This window comes from Dasypus novemcinctus, chromosome 27 (assembly GCF_030445035.2).
Source record: "Dasypus novemcinctus isolate mDasNov1 chromosome 27, mDasNov1.1.hap2, whole genome shotgun sequence".
Classification (NCBI taxonomy): domain Eukaryota; kingdom Metazoa; phylum Chordata; class Mammalia; order Cingulata; family Dasypodidae; genus Dasypus; species Dasypus novemcinctus.
In genome coordinates, this window is record NC_080699.1 from 31,565,431 (window position 1) to 31,587,594 (window position 22,164).

The window sequence follows — 22,164 nt, forward strand, 5'->3', positions numbered from 1 at the left end:
CTGTAAACTATTGGGTTCTGAATTCAAGTTTATTATTCTTCTGGTATACTTTGCATCTGTTTTACTGCATTATTTATTTCAGTAGCCATGAAATATGAGAAAACATTTCTATTTTGAAATTGGCCATGCTTTGTTCCAGGAGGCTACATGAATTTGTATCAGGGATTTTTCTGCTTAATTTGTTTATTATTATGAAAAAGTGTAATGGTTCCTTATGTGGGAATGAAGAGGTTTGTAGGATGAAGTATATTTTGAGATACAAACAAACAACTTTTGCGTAAAATGTACCACATCTGTCCTGCTGCTGAGAGCCTGCAACATCCCAGTCTATTCAATTTAAGGAGATTTATTACTCCACCTTTCACTGCAAAAACAGCATTAACAGCAACTGAGTACAGGAGTATAATATATATCTCAAGAAAAATGACATGTCTCCTAGGTTATACTAAGGCCAGAAGATGGCTACTTTCTAAAAATTGTATCCAATACTAGTTAAAAAGACATCAAATATTTTGCAAAAGAGCATATAGTTCTTCCATGAATTTTGTCACTTTAAGAAAAATACTACACATTAAGTTATGTGAAAAGTTTAGTCATTGCTGTAATTTTGAATGGAATTTATAATGAAATGTAGGGGTATATTAATGGTAATAAACTAAGTTGCTAGAAACATTTGTGAAATTACTTACTGTGGTTCAATAATACCATAAGCATCTTTAGAGTAAAGACTGTAGTTCCTGTATTTCCCAAGTGTTCCTCCTCCTTTATATATTTGAAAGCCAGACATTATGGGTGGACCAGAAATAGTTGCTGAATTGGATTATATTGTTTCAATAACAATAATGTTTTCATTACAAATAATATTTAATAAAATAGCTACAACAATTAAGACACAGATAACATGTTATTTAATTATTTTTGCTAGCTAATACTTCAACAAAGTTTAACAATTTAAATGTTTATTTTAAATTTATTTTTATTTTAAAGCTTTTTTTATTTACAGCAAATTTTACAAAAATAATGTATAGAATCCCTCTGTGCTCTTTCCCCAGCTTCCTTATTTAATCATAGTACTGTTATCAAACCAGAATATTAATATTGCTTCTTAATATTTACACCATATTCATCTATTACCAATTCTTCAAATTATATCTCTTATTGAGTCATAAGACAGTGAATGATCACATTATATTCAGTTGTTATATTTTCTTTAGTTTTCCCCAATATGGGACTGTTTTTCAGTCTTCTTTGTTGTGCATGACTTTCACTCTTTAAAAGAATACTAAGCAATGTCTTTGTAAAATATCCCTCAGATTGGATTTATATTGATTCCTCATAATTTCAGTTTATGCATTTTTAGAAAGACTGTCAAAGAGGAAACATGCCCGTCTTAGTTCGTAACGCATATCAATAATGTTAAATTGATCAGTTGGTTAAAATCAGATTTCTTTTCTGTAAAGTTGTTGTTTTTTCATTTGTAATTAAAATGACTTCGTGGTTATATATTTTGAGGCTACACAAATATTTTATTTTTCTTCATTTTTTCCCACTAATGTTAACATCCACTGATGACTCATACCCCAAACAATGATTACTTAGGTGTTTTCAAATATTGATGTTTATTTTCACCATTTGTTCTACATACATTTATTAAAATTCTACTGTAATGAAGTCCTTCCCTTCTCCCTGTCTATCATTTATGTCTGCTTGCCTGACCATATGTCTGCTTTCTCTCTTTCTGTCCCTCTTTTTGTCTCTCTTTCTACCTTATCTATCATCTATATATCTGTCTAGCTATCATGTATCCATTCATTCACTTTTTCATATATAGGTATGGACTCAATGTATGACTTTGCTTCTTAAGTGTTAGCTTTCATTATTATTGTTAGCCTTCTTTGCCATTGCTGCAAAAATATTACATTTTTACTGATAACAATAGTCTATAAATTATGTTAATTGTATTTTCCCATGTATTACCATATTCTTAATACCTTGTAATAGAGGAACACAGTTGTATATGTACTATTGACCACAATCCTAATCCCCCACTGAAATCACTATGTTATACGGTCTCTGAAGTATTCTCTAGTTTTCTTTTAACTTACCCTAAGCTCCCCAGAGTACCACTTTCAGCCACAATCACATTTATAAATCAGCAGGGTTAGTTATACTCACTATAGTGTATTACCATTAACTCTATCCATTTCCAAACATTTACAATCAACCTTATTAACCATTATACATACTTTCAGCATCAGGTCATGGATAATGAATATATAAATTATAATACATTATGGGTTATCATCTTTACCATCATTATTTTATTTCTCCAGATCTTTCATGTTTGGCCACTTGGAATTCCTTCAGTTTTACTCATTTGTCCTTACGACATGTCTTCTAATTGCTATGTATCTCTTTACTCTCTGTCATCAGGAGCTATTCTAGTCTCATCTTTGGCCTTAATTCAGCATTATTTTTCAAGCATCCCTGTTTCTTTTTATTGGAAAATGCTACTTAGAAGTCATTATCTTAAACATGGGTATGGTTAATGCTACTACGTTTTATTTCTTCTAAGATCCTTAGCAAGAAAAGGTCTGTATAGCTATTTCTCTGTGAATTTATGTTGGTACTTTTGATTCCAAATCAAGATCATTATGTGACCATCCCTTCATTTCTTGTTTGTAAGAAATCTTGCTTTGCCTTATTGGCAATGTGATTACAGTTTATGCATTTACTTGCTTAATATATTATAATTTTAATGCTTATATTCTTAATTCTTATAAAGTAGTATCAAAATTGCTAAATCACTTCTTTGAAAAATAAATTTAATATCTAGAGTACAATACTTGCATATTCTTCCTTGTGCTTTTAGCCTCAATATATGTGTCAATATAATATTGTTATGTTACTTAGCTTTTTTATCCCCATTACTTTCTGTGCGGTATTGCTATATATTTTTAAAGTTTATTTGACACTGTTGTTATTAATTTTGTTTTTTCCAACATCCTGGTTGATTTTAATTATTCATACATTTATTGAATTCATAAAACTTAAAAATGATTCCATATGTCAGAACTTTACTTAAGGGAATACTCAGAGGTATAACCAGTGTCAATTCCAATTTTTTTTTCACTTTATTTTCATCTCCTCTGTCTAGTAATCAAACTCATTAGGCTTCTGGTTTATCTTTTCTCTGATTCTTAAATATTTATATTTATTATATAAGCAGATATTTAGTTTTTCCTTTCTCACACATGAAAGTTAGTCTATTATAGATACTATTTTTACTAAGTTGTATTCTCATATAAAATTCACACTTTCAGCATGTACAGTTTAGTGGTTTTTAGTGTATTCATGAGGTTGTTCAAACATCACCACTAGATAATTACAGAATATTCTTATTACCCCAATAAGAAATCTAGGACCTGTTAGTAGTCTGTCCCCATTTCCAGTCCCCCCAGCTCTGGCAACCTCTACTACCTACTCTGGGCATATCATATAAATGGAATGATACAAAATATGGCCTTTCATGTCTCTGTTGTTTCACCTAGAGTAATGTTTTCTAGGTTAGTAGCATGTATCAATAATACTATAATCCTTTTAATGGATGAATATTATTCTTTTGTGTAGATACATCACATTATTTAACCATTCATCAGTTTAAGGACCTTAGGTATGTTTTCATTTTTTGGCTATTATGAATAATGTCACTTTGAACATTTGTGTACAAATTTTTGTATGATTACATTTTCTTCTCTTTGGTAAATACACTTAGAGGTGAAATAGCTGGATCACACTATAACTAACTTTTTGAGAAGCTGCCAAACTTTCAAAGTGTCTACACATTTAAAAAATATATTTCCTTAGTGTCATCTGATAAATTTATTGTGTTTTTTTTTGTTGCTTGCTATTTACTTATTAATGTTCATCTATGCTGGTTCCACTTTTCCTTGTTCTCATTAACTGATGGGTAATTATTTTAATTATTTTAATATTTTTCAATGTTTCTCCAATTTTCCTTATTCAAATAATAAAGACTGTTCTTATATTATTACTTCTTTGTATTTTCTTTGGTTTAAAATTTATTCTACAATTTTCCCAGTCAGACAATAAAACAACTTTGCTTTTTATCTTTATTGCTATTATCATATTTTTTGATTTACATTTTATTTTTCAATTTTTAAAATCTGGAACTTTAATTCATATTTTCCATACTTCATTTTATCTCATAAGTGCTTATTGCTGTTACTTTTATTTTGGTAATTATTTAAGTATACCCTATAATTTTTGATATATATTAGAATTTATGTAATAGTTTTAATTTTTTGTTCATTTTTTGTTCATATAAATGTTACAATTCACTCAGCATGAGATAATAACTACAATAACAATAAATCTACTTTAGTCAATGGTTATACTCTCCCCCTTAATTTTTTTCATTCCTCAGTTTTGAGGAATTTGGGACACTGTCCACTGTGATTGGTTCAGGCTGAGAAGGGATATAGATATTATGGGTCAAAAGAATGGACTGGTTTTGCTTACAGAAGACTCCTAGCATTTGGGCTGGAGTAAGTCCAGGGCTGGGCTGGTCCACCATCTTTGTTTTGTTAGTTGAACCGGGCAGACCTGTCCTGAAGAACTGGAGAGTAGGAGTTGGTAGCACATCTGATGGGTTTTAGGACTCATTTGGCATAGGAACACTCTGAAGACATTAAGCCTCTGAGAAATACACTTAACTGGTAAATTGAAAATTATAGTTTCGAATTTTAAAAATAATTATGTTGATTGGAATAAGTCACACTCAAAAGGATGAATATTGTATGACCTCACTGATATGAACTAAATATGATGAGTAAATTTGTGGAGTTAAATAATAGGAGTAAAGGTTAGTGGAGTCAATGTACATTGAGAAGGGGTACCTGATAATGTATATAGAGTGGTTAATAATTTTGATTGTAAATATGTGGAAGTGGATAGAGGTGATAGCAACACATTATAATAGGGGAAAAGAACAGAGCTTGATGAAAAATGGGAAAAAAGGATGAAAATACACACCGAGATTTGGTACATGCTCCTCTAGACAGAGAGAGAGAGAGAGAGAGAGAGAGAGAAAGGTTTGGCTTGTGTGGTTACCTTTTAAACTATTGATTAATCCTCCCCTTGCTACTGCTAAAGGGAGGTGCCCCAGCTGTTATTGCTTACCCCACCAAAGGTGAGGCCTGTTTGGAATATCCAGGGCCTCCCCTTGGCTCCAGAAAGAGTCCTGACTGGGACCTCAAGTTCGAGGTCTCACTGCCAGTGTTGACTGGTTGGCCATGTTGTCTCGTTGGCCATATTGACTGGTTGGCCATGTTGACTGGTTGGTCATGTTGTCTGGTTGGCCAGCCACCTTCCCCCTTTCACTATACTAACCTGCTTCAAATTCACCCTCAGTTCATGCCCATATTCATAAGGGAGTGGTAAGGGGCCATGTTCATTCTTTTGTAGTTCCCTCCTGCTGGTAGGGCAGTGCTCCCAGCCTGAGCTCCTTTTTGTCTATTATTTTATTTGAACTCAAAATAAAGTTTAAAAATGTAGAATTATGATTATAAGTATGTTATATTGGGTAAACTGCTTTTCATATATTCCCAGATAGAGCCCATCAAGTGGGTGTTGATTTCATGTGGCTGTGTAGCTTGCGTATTTGTCCAGATGAACTTAGGGTCCCCAGGAGTACTTTTGTGTGTGTGTATGTGCATAATTCCAATATATTTTATTTTTATCAGTGTTAAATACCTTTTTGTACAGGCTTTAATCCATTTTTCTAAAGTGTGCTTTTCTAAAAATTAATTTATTGAAATATACCACCGACACACAAACATACATAAACAATAAGTGTATAATAATAGTTGTGAACTTACAAAATAAACATATATAACATTATACAGGACTCTCATAACTCACCCTACCACCAATAACTTACATTGTTGTTAAACCTTTTTAACTAATGATTAAAGAGCATTGTCAAAATATTACTACTAATCAAAGTATTTTCCCCCAACCCTCTCTATTATTATTATCTTTATATCATTTATATATGAGCATACATAGACAATTAAGTGTATATTAAAAGTTGTGAACTTACAAAACAAACATGCGTAACATACAGGGGACGCATGCATCAGCCCTCCACCAACACCTTGCATTGCTGTGAGACATTTATTACAAATTATGAAAGATTATTGTCAAAATCTTACTACTAATTATAGTCCTTATCTTATATTTAGTGTGTGTTTCCCCCAACCAATCCTATTATTATTTTTTAAATACATGTTTTTATGGCAGATGTGGTAAGCTTATAAAAGAATCATGCACATGTGCAGAATTCCCCAAAATACCCCTCTATCAACACATCACACTATCTTGGAACATTTGTTACAGATAAGATAATATCATTTGATTGTTACCACATCCATAGTACACATTTGGCATACATTTTCTATACTGCCCCATTATCAAAACAGTACATCTTTGGTATAGATGCAAGCGTACTACACTATTACTGCTTACCACAGTCCATAGGTCACTCCAGTTGTATTTTTCCCATGCATTCCCAACATCCTACAGTAGTGATGTAGATTTGCTCTAGCTCACACTTGCATCTGTACCATCAACCCCAATTCTCATCCACCTCTTGGTTTACTGTGCTATTCAGTTCCTGGATTATTCTCTAGCATTCTGTCAATTGGTATTTATATACCTAGACTACCATTTTTGGCCACATCCCTATTTGTAAACTAGCTGTTACTATTTGTTAACATCCATTTTATACATTTCCACACTTTTACAGTAAATCTAATTGAAATTTATATATACATTAAACATCAGTAGTCTATCTCAGTCCTTCTCTTATTTCCTTTAAGAATCCACTACCTACCACCAGATCTTGAAGATATTTTCCTAAAATTTCTTCTAGAAGTTTTGTGGTTCTTGCTTTTGTTTTTAGGTTTTTGTTCCATTTTGAGTTAATTTTTGGATAAGGTGTGATATAGTGGTCCTCTTTCCTTCTTTCGGCTATGGCTATCCAGTTCTTTCAGCACCATTTTGCTGGATGGACTGTTCTGCTCAAGGTGTGTGGATTTGACAGGGTAGTAAAAAATCACTTGACCATACACGGTGAAGGTCTGTTTCTGAACCATCAATTTAGTTCCATTGGTCTAAGTGTCTTTCTTTATGCCAGTACCATGCTCTTTTTACCATTATACCTAGGTAATATGATTTAAAGTCTGGAGAGGAGGGTTCACTTTTCCTTTTTATGATATTTCTGGCTATTCAGGACCCCTTACCCTTCCAAATAAATTTGATAATTGTGTTTTCATTTATTTTTTAAACACTGGTGGAATTTTTATCAGGGTCACATTGAATCTGTATATCAATTTGAATAGAATTGACATCATAATGATATTTAATCTTCCAATCCATGAGCATGGAATTTTCTTCCAGTTATTTATGCCATTTTTGATTTCTTTTAACATAGGGTTGTTGTTTCCTGAATACAAGTGCTTTACATTGTTAAGTTTATTCCTGGCTGTGTTTTATCTGTCATATTTTATTTTCACCACTCTTTTGAGTTTTAGTTACTTTTATTGGTATCTCTTCATTTCTACACTTTCTTCCAGGCCTCTCTCTCCTGTTTTTTTCTTTTCAGGCTCTAGCACACCCTTTAGTATTTCCTGAAAATCTGGTCTCTTGTTTAGAAATTCTATGTTTCTGTTTATCTGTGAATATTCTAGTCTTGCCCCCATTTTTGAAAGACAGTCTTGATGGATATAAAATTCTTGACTGGAAGTTTATCTCTTGTAGTATCTTAAATATATCAGACCACTGTCTTCTTGCCTCCTTGGTTTCTGGTGAGAAATAAGCACTTAATATTATTGGGTATCCTTTATATGTTATGCATTGTTTTTCTCTTGCTGTTCTCAGAATTCTTTTTGTCTTTGACATTTGGCATTCTGATTAGTATGTGTCTCAGAGTTGGTCTATTCGTATTTTTTTGGATGGGAATATGTTGTGCTTCTTAGACATGGATATCTCTGTCATTCAATTGGGTTAGGAAATTTTCTACCATTATTTCTTCAAATATTCCTTCTGCCCTTTTTTTTCTCCTTCTAGGACACACATGACATGTATGTTTGACATGTATGTTGTTTATTTCTCTAAAATTTGTTCAATTTTTTTCCATTCTTCATCTGTTCTTTTGTATGTTCACTTTCAGAAGCCATTTCTTCTAGCTCACAAATCCTTTCTTCTGCCTCCTCAAATCTGATATTATATGATTCCACTGTTTTTCATTTATTGCACCTTTCATTCCCATAAGATCTGCTATTTTTCTATGTATGCTTTCAAATTCTTCTTTGTGTTCATTCAGTGTCTTCAAATTCATAATCTCTTTAGCCCTCTTATTGAATTTATTAAGGAGATTTGTTTGAACATATATGATTAGTTGCCTCAACTACTTTATGTCATCTAGAGGCTTATCTTGCTCCTTTAACTGGGACATATTTTCCTGTTTCTTGGTGTGGATTATAATTTTGTTGGTGTCTTGGCATCTGGCTTACTAGAGTTTTTATTCTAGGTGCAGTTTATCCCTTTAGTTTAGAGCTTCCTGCCATTTCTCCCTTCGTGGGTGTAAGAGCCAAGGATGTAATTGGTGCTATCAGCTGTGTAGGCTCAAACGTTTCCCATTATTCCAGGGATGGATGAAGCTTCTCCCAACTTTCTCCTTTGCCAGAGGTAGGGACAGTGTCACAGCTGTGTGGAATAATCCAAGTTGGGCAGGCCTAGATGGTAGTTGTCCAGAGAGACTGATGAAGCTTCATGCGCCTTCTTCCTTGCCTGGGGAATGAGTTGCAAGTTTGGGTAACAATCTATGCAGTGCAGGTCCAAGATGACTTCAGTTGCCCTGGTAGACTTCGGATTATTCAGTGTGCCAGCCAAAGGTAATCACAGTTACCTGAATAGGCTGGTGCAGGGCTGGCTAGCCTCCTCGATGCTGGAGATGTGGCTGAAGCCTAGGCTAGGAATGCAGGCTGATCTGGATGAAAGAAACCAGTTCCAACCATCACTGTGATTTTCAGTCAGCCTGGCTTCCCCTCATGCTGGGGGCAGAGCTGAAATGGCAACCATGGGCCTCTTTCTGATGTGGATAGATTCACACTCCAGCTGTTCCTAGGGTTATTCCTTAGCCATCCGAGTCTACCAGGTAGTAGCTGAAATTGGTAGCCAACCATCTCCTTTTCCCCTGTTTCTGGGAAATGGAACACCCAATTCCAGCCATAGAACAGCTCTTGGGGTGACTTGTGACACCAGAGCAGGACAATCACTAGCCTCTGTGGCCTGGCTGGTAATTTCCAGGAGAGGCTGGCACAGCTCCTGCAGTTTCCTCCCTGCCAGAGGTGGCGCTGGGTCCTAGGCTAGAGCTGCAATCTGACCTGGATGGAAAGAAGCCAGGCCCCAACAGCACTGTGATTTTCAGTCTGCCCCACTTCTCTTCGTGCCAGGAGTGGAGTTAAGATGGTGGCTCCTGGCCTCTTTCTGACTTAGACAGGCTTAAACTTTAGCTTTCTCAGGATTATACTTTAGTCCACTGAATTACTCATCAGTAGCTGAAGTTGGTACCCCATCATCTCTTCCTCCTCCATTTTGGGGAAGTGGAGCTTCCAATTCCAGCCATGGCAGCTTGTGCCTGCAATGAAGGATGGGCACTGGCCCCCGGGGAGTGGAGCACTCTACTTATGAGTCTTCTCTGCATATGGGCAGCCACCTCCTTCCATTCCTTCAAAGATGTTGTAGGATGCCCTTCTGGCCTCCTGAAGCCCCAGCTTGCTTTAGCTTGCTCCAGATAGCTCTGGATGTTTACTAACTGCTGTGTAGCAGGAGCTGATTCTAGATGCTCCTTACTCTGCCTCCATCTTGCTGGTTCTCCAGGAGTACTTTTGTTTGAGGCTTCATTTACTGTGGCAGTTTGTGAAGTCTAGCTGAGACATGGACAAGCATAACCTCTGGAATGACCTCCCAACTTTGAAGTCTTTTAGCCACAAAAGCAATATCTTATTTAACATTTCCCTCTTTTGATTAAAGTATTTCTTTAAATACATCACTGATTAGTGCTTGGTAATCAACCATCTCTTCTACGGAGGATTATTCCTGGAAGTCATGCTCCAAGTATAGGGAAAGATAGTGAATTTATGTGCAGATTTTGGCTTAGAGAGTGGTCACAATTAAATAACAAGGAATTTTTCAGTAGGTAACTGTTAGGCATTTATTTTAATTAGACTTAGTTTCGTAATTATAGGAGTAAGGTTCATAAATTCAAGGATTAATATGAAGGTAGGGTTTGACTTTTCAGCCTCTTTTCTTTTGTGTTCCAGAGAGTTTGGCCATCTTATTTGAGAAAGTAGCAGGAAGAGGGAAGTTTAATATTTTGTTATCTACTGTGAGGGTCTCTATCCAGAAAACTTACCTATGACAAGGATACATTTATATTCCATAGGAGTATGTAGCTATATAACATTCATTATGTTCAAAAAGTGATGTCTGTGAAGACATGTGACCATGTCTCACCTTTACCTTCTTACTAGGGTTCTATTAATTGACAGGTAGAACAAAACTTAAATACTTACCTTGCTCCTCATACAAATGTTTTTTTTGTCCTGAGTATGAAGCTTTGACCTGCAGCTGTCTGCATGTACTTTCAGAAAAGACTCAAAGTAAAATAGTGTAAGTGTAAAGGGAATTTGGTTGATTCTGTGACATTTAACATTTTTCTTAGAATAAAAATTGCACCATTCTCATGCCCCTGCTATTGTTGACATTTAACACTGGTGTGGTAACTTTGTTATAATTGATGCAATAATGTTAAAAATATTTCTGTTAATTCTAGTCCATATTTAGGTGCATTTCCTCCCTATCCCACCCTACTAACAACTTGTACTAGTAAATTATTTTTGTAATATAACCTGAGAACGTTCTTATGTTTACATTATTAACCAAATCCTCATCCACCACAGGGTTCACTGTATTACACAACCCTCTATCTTTCCTTCTAGTAACATATACAACCCCAAATTTCCCCTTTCAACCATATCCAAACACATATTTGAACACTATTAATTGTATTCACAATATTGTGCTACCATCACCTCTGTCCATTTCCAAATCATTGCGATCACCCTAATTATAATATCTCCTGGAAAACTATCTTCTAGTTCAACTTCTAAGAGTTTACAGATTATAAGTAGTTCATATTAGTGGCATCATACAATAGTTGTTATTTTGTGTCTGATTTATTTCACTCAGCATTAGTTCCTCGAGGTTCATCCATATTGTGGCATGTGTCAGTGCTTCATTTCTTCTTATAGCTGACTAATATTCCATTATATGTATATATCACATTTTTCATCTTTTGATGGATGCTTGGATTGCTTCCATGTTTTGGCAAATGTAAATAATTGCTGTTACAAAAATTGAAGTGCAAATAGTGTATCTGCTTTCAGTTCATCTGAGTGATCCCTAATAGTGGGATTACCAGATCATATGACAATTTTATACTTAGCTTCCTAGGAACTGCCAAACTGAATTCCACAGTGGCTACACCATTCTACATTCCCACCAGCAGTGAATGAGTGTTCTTATTTCTCCACATCTTCTCCAACATTTGTAATTTTGTTTTTTAATAGTGTCTAGTCTAGTCCATGTGAAATGATATCACAATGAATGGTTTTGATTTGTATTTCCTTAATAGCGAGTGATGTCGAGCACCTTTACATGTTCGTTTAGCCATTTTATTTCCTCTTTGGAAAAAATGTCTATTCAAATCTTCAGCACATTTTTTAATTGGGCTGTTTTCTTTTTATTGTTGCGTTGTGGGATTTCTTTATATACGGTGGCTATTAGAGCCTTATAGGATATGTGGTCTTCAAATATTTTCTTCCATTGACTAGGTGGCCTTTACACTTTCTTGATAAAACTCAGTTGAAGCAACAAAAGTTTTTAATTTTAAAGGAGGTCCCATTTAAATTTCTTTCATTGTTTGTGCTTTGGGTGTGCCGTAAGATCTCGAAGATGCTTCCCTACAATATTGTCTAGGAGTTTTATGTTTCTGGCTCTTATATTTATGTCTTTGAGTTAATTTTGTATAGGGTGTGAGTTGCTGATCCTCTCTTATTCTTTTGGATATGGATATCCAGTTCTGCCAGTACCATTTGTCGGAGTGACTATTGTTTCAGTTGAGTGTACTTGGCAGCCTTGTCAGATATCAGGTGGCCCTTGATGAATGGGTCTACATCTGAAATCTCAAGTTGATTGCATTGGTCAACAAGTCAATTCTTATGCCAGTATCTTCCTGTTTTGAGGATAGTTGCTTTGTTTCTATGTATTACATGAAAGTTAAGTAGAGTATGTCCTCCAACTTCATTCCTTTTTTATAGATTTTCTTTTTTTTTGCTATTTGTGTCTCCTTACCCTTCCAAATAAATTTAATAACAGGCTTCCCATTTCTGCAAAAAAATAATAAAATTTAAAAAAACTTTTTGTACTTTTGTTGGGATTGTGTTGAAAAATTCAGTCATTTTGGGTAGACTTTTATTTATTTAAGTTTACTTCGATTTCCTTTAGCAATGCTTTGTAGTTTTTTGTGTAGAAGACTTTACACCCTGGGTTAAATTTATTCCTAGAATGTAGCTCTTTTACTTGCTATGATAAATGGATTTTTTTCTTGATTTCTTCCTTAGATTGCTCATTATTAGTACATAGAAACACCACTGATTTTTGCGTGTTGATCTTTTATCCTACTACTTTGTTGAACTTGTTTATTAGCTCTAGTATCTTTTTGTGGACTTTTCAAGATTTCCTATATATAGAATCATGTTATTGTAAATTGTGAGGGGTTTACTTCTTCATTTCCAGGTTGAATGCCTTTTATTTCCTTTTATTGCTAACTGCTCTAACAAGAACTTCTAACAAAATGTTGAGTAAGAGTGGTGACAGTGGATATCCTTGTATTTTCCTGGATGTTAGTGGGAAAACATTCAGACATATACACCATTGAGTATGATGTTTCCTGTGGGTTTTTCATATATGCTCTGCATTAGGTTAAAGAAGCTTTGTTCTATTAACATCTTAGTGCTATGATCAAGAAAGGATGTTATGTTTTGTTGAATGCCTTTTCTGCATCAATAGGGATGATCATGTAATTTTTCTCCTTTGATTTATTAATATGGTTTATTTTCTTGTGTTCAACCATATTTGCATATTTGAGATAATATCCACTTCATCATGACGTATACTTCATACAATGTGTTGTTGGATTCAGTTTGCAAATAGTTTGAGGATTTCTGAATCTAAATTCATTAGAGTGATTGGTCTGTATTTTTCTTCTCTTGGAGCATCTTTATCTGGCTTTGATATGTGTGATGTTGGCTTTGTACAATGAGCTAGGCCATGGTCACTCCTTTACAATTTTTTGGAAGAGATTGAACAGGATTGGTGTTAATTTTTTATGGAATGATTGGTAGAATTCACCTGTGAAGCCGTCTGGTCCTGGACTTTTCTTTGAATTAGTCATCATCAAAAACCTCCCAACAATGTCTTGTGATTGGTCTGTTAAGGCCTTTTGTTTTTTCTTGAGTCTTTGTGGTTTATTCATGTATTCATAGGAATTAATATATTTCATCTAAGTTGTCTAATTTGTTGAATATCATTATTTATAGTATCCTCTTATGTTGCCTTTTATTTCTATGGGATCAGTGATGATGTATCATCTCTCATTTTTTATTTACATCTCTCTTTTTTTGTTACTGTAGTTAAGGGTTTGTCAATTTATGCTCAAAGAACTAGCTTTTGGTTTAGGTAATTCTCCCTATTACTTTTTTTATTTTCAATTTCATTATTTATGCTCTAATCTTTGTTCTTTCTTTCTTTCTGCTTGTTTTAGGATTACTTTTCTGTCCTTTTCCTTGTTCCTCCATGTGTAATTTGGACTTTGATTTTAGCTCTTCTTTTTATAGGCATTCAGAGCTATCAATTTCCCTATTAGAACTACATTTACAGTATGTCTAAGTTTTCATATTTTGTGTTCTCATTTTCATTCACCTCGAGCTATTTACTGATTTCTCTTGCAATTTTTTCTTTGTCCCACTCTTATTTAAGATTGAATTGCATAGCTTCAATATATTTGTAAATTTCCTAGTTCTCTACCCATTATTGATTTCCAGCTTCATTCTGTTGTGGTCAGAGAAAATGTTTTTCACAATTTCAATCTTTCTAAATTCGTTGAGACTTGTTCCATGACATAACTTGTGGTCTATCCTGATGAATGATCTATGAGCTTTAAAAGAGGTATATCTTGTTGTTTGGAGTGCAATGTTCTGTATATATCTTTTAGGTCTAGTTCATTTATCATATTATTCAAGGTCTCTATTTCCAGATTGATCCTCTGTCTAGATGTTCTAACTGTTGCTGAGAGTGTAGTATTGAAGTCACCACTGTTTATTATAGTAGCATCTATTTTTCAACTTATTTTTGCCTGTGTTTGCTTCATGTATTTTGAAGCACCCCTGTTAGGTATATAAATATTTGATTGTTGGTTCTTGGAAGATTGCCCCTTTCATTACTATATAGTGCCTTCTTTGTTTCTTACAAAAGTTTTGCATTTAAAGTCTATTTTATCTAGTATTAGTATAGCCATCCCATCTCTTTTTAGTTAAGGTTTCTGTGTAATATCATTTTCCAACCTTTCACTTTTAACCTATTTAGTCCTTGTATCTAAGGTGAGTTGTTGTAGAGAGTACATAATTGAATCATTTTTTTAAACAAATCCATTCTGCCAGTCTATGTCTCTTAATTGGGAAACTTATCCCATTAACATTCAATGTTATAACTGTAAAGGCAGTAGTTAGTTCAACTATCTTATCTGTAGGGTTTATATGTAATTTCATATTTTCTCTCTTTTTCCCCTTTTAGTTAGCCTTACTAATAATCTTCATCTCTACACTCTCCTGCATCCCTATCTCTCCTATTTTTTCCTTTCATTCTGCAGTGCTCCCTTTAGTATTTCTTGTAGAGCAGGATTCTTACTGATGAATTCTCACAGTTTGTTTCCTTGTGAGTATTTTAATTTCATTTTTGAAGGATCAGTTTGCTGGCTGACAGAATTCTTGGCTGACAATTTTTCTCTTGTAATAATTTAAATATGTCATACTACTTTCTTCTCACATGCATGGTTTCTGATAAGAAATTGTCACTTAATTTTATCAAGCATCCATTCTTGTGTTGCATCACTTTTTTCTTCTTTTAGGATTCTCTTTATCTTTGACATTTGACAGTCTGATTAGTATGTGTCTCAGAGTAGTTCTGGTAGGATTTATTTTGGATTTGGAGTATGCTGCACTTACTGGATATGGGCATCCATTTAACTCATATGAGTTGGGAAATTATTTCCTCAAACACTCCTTCTGCCTATATTCCCTTCTTGCTTCCCTCAGGAATACCCATAAGGTATGTTTTTGTACACTTCATGCTGTCATTCAATTCTCTGAGACTCTGTTCAATTCTTTCCTTTTATTTTATTTTTTTCTATTTGTTCTTTTATCTATGCAATATCTGAACCTATCTTCTAATTTGTTAGTTGATTCCACTGCCAGTTCAAATCTGCTGTGGTGTGATTCTGTTGTATTTTTAATCTCCTCTAGTCTCCCTTTCATTACCATAAATTCTGTTATCTTTTATGTGTTTTCAATTTCTCCTGCATACTCATCCAGTGCTTTCTTTTAATATTCCTTATTTCTTCCTCCATTTACTTGTTTTGACTTAAGAGATTAATTGGATCTCTTTGATTAGTTGTGCCATATTCTTCTTTCTGACTTTTTACTTTGTTTCTTTGAATAAGCCATATCTTCTGTTTCTTATCTTGGCTTGTAATTTTTTGTTGTATATAGGCTTCTGATTATCTTGAGTTCACTCTGGTGGTTAGTGTCTCTCTGTTGTCTAGTGTTTTATTGTTGTTTAGCTTTGCAGTAAGGCTCTTCATTGCTACTTAGTTCAGCTTATTCTAAGTCTTTAGAATTGCCCATGTTTAACTAGTCAAAGCTGAGCTGGGGACCTGTGAAGGGGACACACACCAGCTCCAAAGAGCCAGTTCCTCTGCAGTGGGTTCTCTGTTTCTCTGTCCTCCTCCCTCCTGGATGTTGTCATGTGTTCTCCTGGCCTCCTGAATTCAAGCACTTCTACCTCACTTCCCACTGCACCTCACCTATACCTGGTGAGGCCTCACAAATCATGCTGCCATGCTTCTTACCCTGCATCAAGCAAATCCTACCTCAGGGGTGGCCTGTGCCACTTACTGTGACCCTGCTGCTTCCCTGGTACCTGGTGAGTGACCCCCCTTAAAAGGGGCCTATATTATATTTTCACTTCTATAATTTCAGTGTGCATTTCTATTTCTAAATAGGAATATTTAAAGTTTTTCAGAATTATAGATGGAAGTGTCTTTTTTTAACTTTAAAACAATTGTATTTTTTCCTTGTACTCAGTGATTGTTCTTGTAACTTTTCATTTAATGAAATTACTAATGTTTCTTTGTGACTTTATTTTAAAAGTTCAATTTTAATAATTATTACATAGATATTTGGGTAGAAGATGTAGTTTTTAGTTGTGAAATGCTTGATAAATACATATGTTAAGTATGTATATAATCTATTTTGTGCTTATAATTTTGAGCTCTTAATTATTATGTGCAAGTGGTGTATTCAATTCTGGAGTTCTAAATGTATTTCCATTGATAACTCCTTGCTTCATCTGAAGTTTTTCTTCCTAAAATTATTTGCTGGTTGCTGTTTATTTGGCTGATAGCTACTCACAAGTGTTATATGGTCATTCTTGATGGCATCTTTCAGGATTCATATATATGCTTTTAAAATTCAGTCCTTTTGGGGTTGAATTGCCCTTTTTGTGGAGGATATATAAAAATTTCTACCAATGTTATCTTCCTTTTTAATTTTGTTTTTGGTTTTTCCCATTTACTTTTATCTAAATGTTTCTTGTATACATAGCATATAATCAAATTGATTATTCTTTGAAACCAAGTTGAAATGTATCTGAGGCAGGGGATATTTCCCTTGTCTCCAACTATATAATTGGTATTCACATATCTGTAAGATGGACCACCCCCACAGTGGGTCATTGGCAGGAAGGGTAAGTGCTTTCATAGCAGGAAAAGTCAAATAAATGTTTCCTAAACTGCCTATCTACTGGACGTTACTGAGTAAAACACAATATCACACCTCTGGAATGGGGATGGAGGTTTTATAACACTATTTAAGACATAAACTGTCCCCTGCTCCCACCCTGCCTTTCGCTTCCTTATACTTTGCCCGCCTGTTCCTCGTAACCTCCCTGTATTATGGCCCTTCTCAGCAGCAGTTTGTGCTGCTGCCTCCCTCTGCCCCTCCTCCCAGCCACTGTTATCTTCCCCCTCCCAGCCGATCGCTGTTCTCCCCGCCTCATTTCAACCGCCCTCATCCCGTATCCACCCCGGCACAACCTCGGAAACAACCCCCTCTGCCATCAATGGCTTACGTCATAAACCGCAGGTCTGCCCTTGCCTCTGCAGCCAATCCTCAGCTGCCCCGCGGACATGCCCCTCCCACAACCTCCCCGCCTCCATGACACTATAAAACCCCATGTACTTCCCGAATAAAATCAGACCTGCGCATAGACCTCGTCTCCGTGGTTTTTCCTCCATCGAACCGCGCGTCCCCACCAAGCCTTGAGCCGCCCGCTGCCGCCCCAGTCAGGCCGTGGCGTAGGCCCGATCCCCGGCAGCGACTCACCTGCAGTGACCCGCCTGCAGTGCCGCAGCGGAGGCCAACAATAAACAATGCAGAAATATTGGGTCCATTGTATATCCTTGTCATTTGCTAATCTATCCAATATAGAAATAGGATGCAATCTGGAGAAAAAACAGTAAACTATTACAAGCTTAACCATGGTACTAACTCTAATCACAGTCTCTGTACAAAACTGGTATAGTTGCTAGAATAGGTCAATAAGGCCTAGACATGTGTCATGTAGTTAATGACTTAGTAAATGCATTGTATTCTATTTTTTAAATTTATTTAACGCCCCCCCCCCCCCCCCCCCGCTTTGTGGCTTGCTTGCTGTCTGCTCTCTGTGTCCATTTGCTGTACATTCTTCTGTGTCCGTATTTATTTTTATTTATTTCCTCTCCCCCTTCTGTCTTGCTTATTGTTTGGTCTCTGTGTCCATTCACTGTGTGCTCCTTTGTGTTTTTGCTTGTCTCCCTTTTTTGTTGTGTCACCTTGTTGAGTTGGCTGTCCGTGGTGCTTGGGGGCTGGGTGGCACTCTGCAGCATGTGTGGGCTTGTGACACTCTGTGGTGCAAGAGTTGTCAGTTCTTCACAGCATGCAGGTGAGCCTGCCTTCACAAGGAGGCCCCAGGATGTGAATCCAGGGCTTCCTGTATGGTAGACGGGAGCACAATTGATTGAGCGACAGCTAATTCCCTGTATTCTATTTTGATTGGCAAGAGTTTTCATTAAAGTGGAATTGATAATCGTTATCATTTACAGTTTTATCTGTCTTTCAAAACCTAATCTCTTATCAGATGGCTGAGCAGATCCAAACCTTCAGTATATCACACAAAATACTGCATTGCTCTATTACATTAATGCTATCTTGCTAATTATGTAGAACAAGCATGAAGTTGCTACTATGGTGGAAGGTATTGTAGTTCACATGCACTCTAGAGAATGGAAGGCAAGTCCTAACAATTTAGAGGTCTGTAATTACACTTAAATTGTTACCTGTTCAGTGGTCACAGACATGCTGGAATATCCCCTCCAAAGTAAAATACAAATTGCTCCTTCTTGCACTTTACATCACGTGGGAAGTACAGCACCCTGCATGCCTCTTGGGTTATGGAGGCATTCTTAGGCATACTGTTAATGCCATACAATAGGATACTAGGGATCAACCCATTGTTAGTTGAGCTCAGGCAGGAAGTATTTATTCAGCCTTGCTAATTGACTATATAAGCAAGCAGACAATATGCTGTTGATGTTTTCAGGGGTGGAAAAGATGCAATATGCAATTCATTGCAAGTCCCAATGAGAGAATCTCCCCATCAGGACACTGGAGTTTCTGAGTAAAGGCTATGTCATACACAATGAAGAGTTATATGCCTTTTTAGGAACAGGGTTTTGAGTGTTTGGGGGCCTTGGTAGTATTAGAATATTAGACTATGAAGCACCAATTGAGCATACCTCTGGAATGGTGCTTGGGGTCCAGATTAAATCATATCTTGTATTTATAAATCATATTTGGCCAGGAGATGGAAATACAACATTCTGATTTAATGCAAGAGAACCAGAGGGCAGCAATGGGCTGCATGACTGGGAGGCCCATTCTCCCATGCCAGTCAATACTGTTGTACCAGCACCCTGACCACCATTCAATAAGGATAGCTGGTGGAGAAGGACCAATCCTGAGTTTGATTTATGGATGGGTATGCTGTATGTGGGTACAAGATGAAAACATATTCAGGGATGCTTTTAAACACAATAATGAGTGAAAAATCATCCTCATAGGTGGTGCTTGAGTGCAATACATGGTTATTCACATTTTTAGTAGAAGGTATGGATTGCAATAAGAATAATTGCAAATTCCTGGCAGTGTCTAATAGACAGGCCAGCATCTCAGCAGTGTGGAAGCAAAAATAAGGTTTGGACCGGTTCATAATATGAATATAGTGTGCAAATGAAGTCTTAATATTTTGTGTGACATGCTAATATCCACAAGAAAGCAATATCCATAGAAATAACATGAAAAATCATTTGAATAAAATGGCTTATCTAGATGTCTATAGCTGATATTCATCTCTAGCCATCCAGAACTGAAATGATGGACATATGAATGAAGTTGTTCTGGGGTCAGATATGGTCATTACCCATGTGTCCAGCAGCATTGCCTATGCTGGGATAGCTATTGCTGTCTCTGATCATCCAAAATATCAGCAACTGAGACCAAAATCAAATGTCCCATGTAGCATTATTCTTCCAATTGCCCAATCAAATACTTTGTTGCTAGTTGACTGCATTGGGACATACATCATGGGAGAGTGAGCAGTATCCCTTCCCAGAGATAGATTTATTTCATTTATTTTTATTAGCATGATACATTTTCTATAATTTATGAAAAAACATTTTGATAATTACAATATCAACTTTATTACATTTACAATAGAGTTCAGTCTGTTGTACAATCATGTTTCTAAAAATCTTTTATTCTAGTAGCATGATATATATATTAACCACATTCACATATATAATTCAATGTTATAAGTTACATTCACAATGCTGTATTACCATTGATACCATCCATTTCCTAAAGTTTACAATCAACCCAAATGGAAATTCCGTTCAATTTAAGGATTAACTCCTTATTCCTAATCACCCAATCCAGCCTTTGGTAACCTCTATTCTAGATTCTAACATTTATCCATTTGCTTATTCAAATTATTTCATATCAGATCATACAATATTTGTCTTCATGTGCCTGGATTATTTCAGTGAACATGATATCTTCATGGTTCATCTATGTTGGCACATTAATCAGAACTTCATTCCTTTTTAATGCTGAATAATATTCCATTGCATTAATATACCATGTTATGTTTATCCATTCACAGTTTGATGGATGCTTGGGATGCTTCCATCCTTTGGTAATTGTGAATAATGTCAATCTGAACATTGTTTGTAAGTTTCTCTTCAAGTCCCTGCTTTTGATTCCTTTGGGTACATACCTAGTAGAGGGATAGTCAGGTCATATGGTAATTCTATACTTAGCTTCCTGAGGAATAGACAAACTGTCTTCAACAGCAGTTGCTTCTTTTCAGATTCCTACCAGCAATGAATGAGTGTTCCTATTTCTCTATATCATCTCCAATACTTGTAGTTTTCTGCTTTTTAATAGTAGCCATTCTAGTGGGTATGAAATGGTATCACATTGTGGATTTTATTTGCATTTCCCTGCTACCTAGTGATGTAGATCATCTTTTTCTGTGCTTTTTAGCTACTTGTATATCCACTTTGAAGAAATGTCTATACAAGTTTTTGCCCATATTTAATTGGATTGTTTGTCTTTTTAGTGTTGGCCTGAACTATTTCTTTATATGTTCTGTATATTAAACCCTTATTGGATATGTGTTTTCTAAATATTTTCTTCCTGTAAGTTATATTTTCTCTTTCATGATAAATTCGTTGAGGAACAATTGTTTTAATTTTGATGAGGAAACGTTTACCTATATCTTCTTTTATTGCTTATGTCTTGGGTATAAAGTCTAAGAAACCATTGCCTAACACAAGATCCTAAAGAAGCATCCTTAAGTTTTCTTTTAGGAGATTTGCAATCCTTTTTCTTATATTTAGGTCTTTGGTATCTTTTGAGTTAATTTTTGTTTATGGTTTGAGATAGGGATCCTCTATCCTATTCTTATGGATATCCAGTTCTCTAAAACACCTTTTGATGCACAATCCATTTTATCCCAGTTGAGTGGATTTGGCAGTCTTATCAAAAATTAATTGGCCATAGATGTTAGTGTCTGTTTCTGAACTCCCAATTCAATTCTGTTCATTTCTCTCTATATATCTCTGTACCAATACCATGTTGTATTGATCACTGTAACTTTGTAATAATTTTTAAAGCCAAGAAGTATGAGTCTTCCAACTTTGTTCTTCTTTTTTATGATGCATTAAGCTGTTTGGGGTCCCTTACCATTCCAAAAAATGTGATGTTTGGCTTTTCTATTTCTGCAAAGTGTAGGGTATTGGAATTTTTATTGGAATTACATTGAATATGTAAATCATTTGGGGGTTGAATTAACACCTTAACATTATTTAGTCTTCCAATCCATGGGACATTTCTTCCATTTATTTAGATCACCTTTTATCTCTTTTGGCAAATTTTTGTAGGTTTCTGTGTAATGTGGCCCAAACAACATAAAAAGGAGAAATGGAGAGATATGGGAGGAGAAAATATGCATGCTTTTGAAGCTGTTTTCAACTTAGCAGGTTATATATGTAAAGAAAAGAGGGACAAAAAAGATATGTAA